The sequence below is a fragment of the Alosa sapidissima genome, chromosome 7 (genome assembly GCF_018492685.1).
Source record: "Alosa sapidissima isolate fAloSap1 chromosome 7, fAloSap1.pri, whole genome shotgun sequence".
In the NCBI taxonomy this organism is placed as follows: domain Eukaryota; kingdom Metazoa; phylum Chordata; class Actinopteri; order Clupeiformes; family Clupeidae; genus Alosa; species Alosa sapidissima.
Genome location: NC_055963.1, coordinates 4,611,911 through 4,618,067, shown reverse-complemented (window position 1 = coordinate 4,618,067; position 6,157 = coordinate 4,611,911).

Below are 6,157 nucleotides of genomic sequence, written 5' to 3'. Positions count from 1 at the left end.
GCATAGCTTAATAAAAGTTGATAGTTTAAAAGTAGACTGTTTAAAAGCTGAATGTAGATAGTTTAAAAGTTGTTGATAGACAGTAGATAGTTTAAAAGTTGTTGATAGACAGCTAGTTTAATAGATAGTTTAATGATAGTTTAAAAGTAGACCGTTTCAAAGTTGAAGGTAAATAGTTTAAAAGTTGTTGACAGACTGGAAGTTTAATGAATGTTGTTATTCAAATAGTTTAATGGCTGTGTATAGGTAGATATTTGACGATAACTGAAAGTTGGAATGGTTCTAATGTTTGCTAGCAGTTATGCTAAGATTTTTAACTATGTTAACCATGCTACTTAGCTAACGTTTTTAGCAGTTTTGATAAACATGCAAACTATGTTAGCAATGCTAACATGCTAACTATGTTAACCATGTGACTTAGCTAACCTAGCTTATCATTTTTAGTAGTTATGTTAACTATGCTAACTAGCATGCTAACATGCTAGCTATGCTAACCCTGTGACTTGGCTAACCTAGCTAATCATTTTTAGCAGTTTTGCTAAAAATGCTAACATGCTAACCATGCTAACTAGCTACAGTGGGTAGGAGTCATAGTTGATGACAAGTGTTGACATAGTTGATGACAAGTTAAAAGTTGTTGATAGACAGCTAGTTTAATAGATAGATAGTTTAATGATAGTTTAAAAGTAGACCGTTTAAAAGTTGAATGTAAAAAGTTCAGTAGTTTAATGGGTTACATTGTTTATCAGTGGATTATTGTAGTGAGGACTTTTATTTTGAAACAGTTTTGGGCAGAGGAAACAGTTGAATAGGATGTGTAGTCTTAATTTACCCAGATTGTATGCTTAAAGCCTGAGGCTGCAGGTGGCCTGAACACCTGCCATAGGATTCTAATTGCTTAATGGCTGTATTATGATGTCATAATCGGCAATGTTAAGTCTATGGGGATTTTTAAAAAGTTTTTCTTTAACCCTTAGAACCCGATTGACGCAAAGTGCGTCAAAAAACACACCCTTTCTTCTCTGTTACATTGCTCCGCGACTGTTCATCACAACGAGATAAAACCTTTATTTTATGACAGAGAAGAAGTGGGGCTTTCCAAAGAGACTACGCACTTGTCTGTACGATCAAGTATGAAAATTAAAAAAAATCATGAAATTAAATAAAATTGCATCATATTTAAAGTCTATACCTCTCGGCGTTCACCTGCGCACCCATTACTCTCGTTTGAATTACTCGCGAACCCGTGATCGCATAGATATGGCAAGCATATCAGATGAAAGAGGTGAAACAGGGCTATCCATTGGTACCATGGATATCGATCTTTCTGGCTTATAAAAACAGACGAAGTGATTGCAAAATATTAACGTCATGTACACAAACCAACGCTGCACACCCATTACTCTCGGAGTAATTACTCGCGGACCCGTGATCGGATATATATGCCACGTATGTTAGATGAAAGAGGAGACACAGAGCTATCATTTGATACCAAATACATCCTTCTGGGTTATAAAACAGACGAAGTGACAGCAAAATAATAACTTCATATAGCTCAACTTACCCCACGTTTTTGTCTGTTTTTGTTTTTTGTGGCAAAGCATGTTTATAATCCAACGCTATCATGTGTTTCTCTATGGCAAAACATGTTCATAATCCGGTTTTGAGATCCTAGCAAATTCCTGCATGGCATCCAATTCAAGGCTCACATTGCATCCCAATTTGTTCAACAGAGAAACACCTTTTTTGCCTTTACTTTGTTCATGGCAATGCAGTAAAAAGTTGAGAATCATCATGAGTGCATACACCATAGTCACACATGCTAACAGGCAAACTTGGGTCAAGTCAGGTCAGATCGGTCATTTCCGTAAATCACACACCACATATTTCGGTAAATTGCTCAGCCCCAGAGTATCCCTCCAACATGGCAATTATATTGCCCGTTTCAGGACAGTCTGCCCTACACACACATAAAATGCATGTAGAGCTATGAGCTTGCTGTGGTGAGATACAGGTCAAAATATAAGAATTTTTATAATATGATTTTTATATTTTAATTCTTTAAAAATCAAAATAAAATCAATGCTAGTACTAATACATGAAATGATCTGGATAGCCTAGACTCTGCTGAAAAAAACAATATATAATATGTGTGTGTGGCACTTACAATGACCAGAATAAATCCTTATGAATAAAGGTAGTGAAAATGCCCTAAAAACAGCTTAGGGTTCTAAGGGTTAATAGTTTAAAAAGTATAAAAGTTTCAAAGTTGAAAAGACATAGCAGCTTGGTCCGTTTGAATACCTACGTTACAAAGTTTGAATGAAGTTTCTAAGTTAAACTGTTCAAGAGAAATTGCGTACGGAATAAGTGGTAAGCGGAATAATTATAAGAAGAAGAAGTTGTTGTTGTTGCCTAGTAAGAACAGAGACAAGCTCTTGCAGATGGGTGTGGACGCTCACCTGGTAACCTGGATTACAGATTACCTGACCGAGCGACCACAGTTCGTCAGACTGAAGAACTGTCTCTCTGACACTGTGATCTGCAGCACCGGAGCGCCACAGGGAACTGTGCTCTCTCCAGTCCTGTTCACCCTGTACACATCTGACTTCTGCTACAACACCGAGTCATGCCACATGCAGAAGTTTTCTGATGATACTGCAATTGTGGGGTGTATCAGGAACGGGCAGGAGGAGTACAGGAGCCTGGTGGAGGACTTTGTGCAATGGTGCGAACTCAATCATCTTCAACTTAACACTTCAAAGACCAAGGAGATGGTGGTGGATTTCCGCAGGTCTAAGCCCACTCTGCTACCAGTCCACATTGATGGGGTCAATGTGGAGGTGGTTAGCACCTACAAGTATCTGGGTCTCCACCTGGACAATAAACTGGACTGGTCAGCCAACACTGACGCACTCTACAAGAAAGGGCAGAGCAGGCTGTACTTCCTGAGGAGGCTGCGGTCCTTCAATGTGTGCAGTAAGCTCCTCAGGATGTTCTACCAGTCTGTTGTTGCCAGCGTCCTCTTCTATGCAATAGTATGCTGGGGAGGAAGCACAAGGAAGAAGGATGTGGGGCGAATTGACAGGCTGGTAAGGAAAGCTGGCTCTGTAGTTGGAGCTGAACTGGAGTGCATCACTTCACTATCTGACAAAAAGACCCTGAACAAACTGATCAACATCTTGGACAATGAGTGTCACCCACTCCACAGCACTATTGTTAAGCAGAAGAGCCTGATCAGCTGGAGACTTTGCTCACTGCCTTGTACAACTGACAGACTGAGAAAGTCATTTGTCCCCAGGGCCATTGAACTGTTCAATGCCTCACTTAAGGGAAGAGGAGAGATAGACTTCTCTGCATAGTCTGTCTGCCTCTTCACCCCCTCCATGTTTGGTACTGTCTGTCCACTAGCCACTTGTACCACTGTCTTTATGCCTCACTGTTTGCGTGCTATATTAGCACATCAGCACATATGCATAACCCCCCCCCCCCTCCATGCCACAGCCGAACTGTGGCCACACTTATACATTTTCTTAAATAGTTAAATATATAGATATATAGACTTTACTTTACTTTATTTCTGCATTGTTGCACTGTTGACTTACTCATTTGCACTATCACCATGACCACTATCACCATTGCACTACCACCATGACACTCATTCACACAGAGCACCTTAGAGCACCTTGCCATACCTTACTATGCACATAGAATCACAGGCTCAGTCCCTGCCTCAGTCATTGCAAGCACCTCTGATTTATTAATCACCACTATGTGGATACTGTTTTTAGAATTGATTTAGATTAAGTGTTAGTATAATTTGTATTTTTGTAATTTGTATTTTAGTATATTTTTATATATTGTATTAAGTGTTAATTAAGTATAATTTGTATTTTAATTTGTTAATTAAGTATAATTTGTATTTTAGTATATTTAGCATATTCTTTATCTTCTACTGTCCTTACTGCTTAGTTGTGTTTTTATATTATATACTTTAATTACTCTTTCTGCTGTTAAAGAATGTGTTTTGTGTTGTATGTATGCTGCTGCTGAGACCTTGAATTTCCCCTGGGGATCAATAAAGTATCTATCTATCTATCTATCTATCTATCAGTACAGTGAATTTTCATGCACTGTAATAACAAAATAATTAGCATTCCCCCAACTCAATGTTCTGTAACACAATCAAACTGGAGTTTTGGTAAAAGCACCACCCCAGAAGTCTTGTTTATTGTCTTACAACTTGTTTTTTATTCATTACAGTCCTCTGCTTTCAATCAGCCACCAATAGCAAAATCACGTTTGCAGACAGAAAACCAGTGGCTTGCGGTGTGATAACATTTTATGTTTTTTTTTTTTCTTAATATTCACAAAATAGGCCCTATCTGCCAATTTGATTTGCATTTGAAAAACCGTGAGGTAGGCTAGATATTTACTGTGTGCATCCCTTTGCTATATGCTACATTATAGATAAATAGGTAGCCAAGCAAAGACCCATTGTTGAAAAAAATCGTTATCTTTAACTTTTATCTAAAACATTTTTTGTCTGCTTGCACCTCGTAAATAAATGTGAGGCACGTTGTAATGGTCAAGTCGCATTGTGCCATAGGGAAACAATGCAATAGAAGCACCTGGAGATGAAACAAAATGTGTGATCGCTGCTGAACACTGTATGCTAACTGCATGCAATGCGAGCAAGTTTGAGACCAAATCAGTTATTACAGCGCCCTCAATGGGAATGTCCTAACTGGAAGCAGCACCATGTGTTTCTACTGTATTTCTGTAGCTTGTGTTGTTCTGCTATTTTGAATGGGGAAAATGACACAATAGAATGTTATATTTCACAGATTTTGACCGGACACTGGACAGAGAGCATTCTATACATAACAGTCAGACATTCGCAGTTAGGACAAGCTGTAAGGCGACGTTAGTCACACATCTTTTTTCACCTCCAAAACACAAATATTTCAAAATAGTGAGTGTTAAAATAATGCGAGGTGGAAATTGATTATGTACATTGTACATCACTGTACTTCAATTGTCAAAACTGTAAAACGTTGGAAAACCTCACTCCCCGACGCCTCAAAAGTGCTGCTGGCATGAAAGCTAGTAGCCTGGGTTTTTAGCTCGATTGCCAGCCCGCTCTACTCCCGATCTGAGGTGTTTCGTGGGTTCGAGTCCAAGCGTGTCCAGGGCTGAACCGTGCAGGTTCAACACAACGTAGGTTACACAGAATGCATGTAGGCTATTACTCTGCTAGTCACACACAGGTTTTAGTAAAGCAAGCAGCCTACTAGTGGAATTGTGTAAGCAGATTCCTTCAGATATGTTAACTGTAAAAAAACAGACGGACTGTTTGATGTTGCTGGCTCTTAAATAAGCTTGGGTATCGAATAGCCTACCGAGTATTGGTTGGAACCGGGACTATCTTTGCGATTTTCCCGGAATCGTTCAAAAGTTTAAATTTCGATTCCTAGTTTCGATTTCCAGTCCGCCGACCGGAAGAAGAAACAGCTGAACACCAACGAAGAAGCGCATAGTTCATAGAATTAAAATTCATGGAGAAGGTCAGACTATTTCATTCAGAAAGCAGGGTTCCCGCGGATCCTTAAAAAGTCTTAAATACAACTGAATTTTCAAAGAGAGGTATTAAATGTGCGTATGGGACCGCCAGCGAGTGCAAGAGAGCGAGTGATGTCTCAATCCAGTTTTGTGTATTTAAAACACAATTGTATAAGTGACTAGGCTATTAGTTACTAGGCTACGGGAGGAAGTGTAATAATAATAATAAATAATACAATTTATTTATATAGCACTTTTCAAGCACAAAGCACAAAGTGCTCTACAGACAAACAAACAAACAAAACAAAGCAAAAAACAAAACAATAGTAATGATAACAACAATAATAATAATAATAAAAATGATAAAATAGTAAACTACCAAACTACAAACACAAACTTAACTAAATATATATAAAAAAGAAAATAGAAAAGGTATACAGTATAGTACCCAAGACAAAATAAACAAACAGAAATGATAATAAATTAGCAGAGACATGAGTGGAATCATTCACTATTTAAGGAAAGCAATTTTATATAAGTGGGTCTTTAGACTAGATTTGAAAACAGCCACAGATGGTGCAGATTTGATGTTATA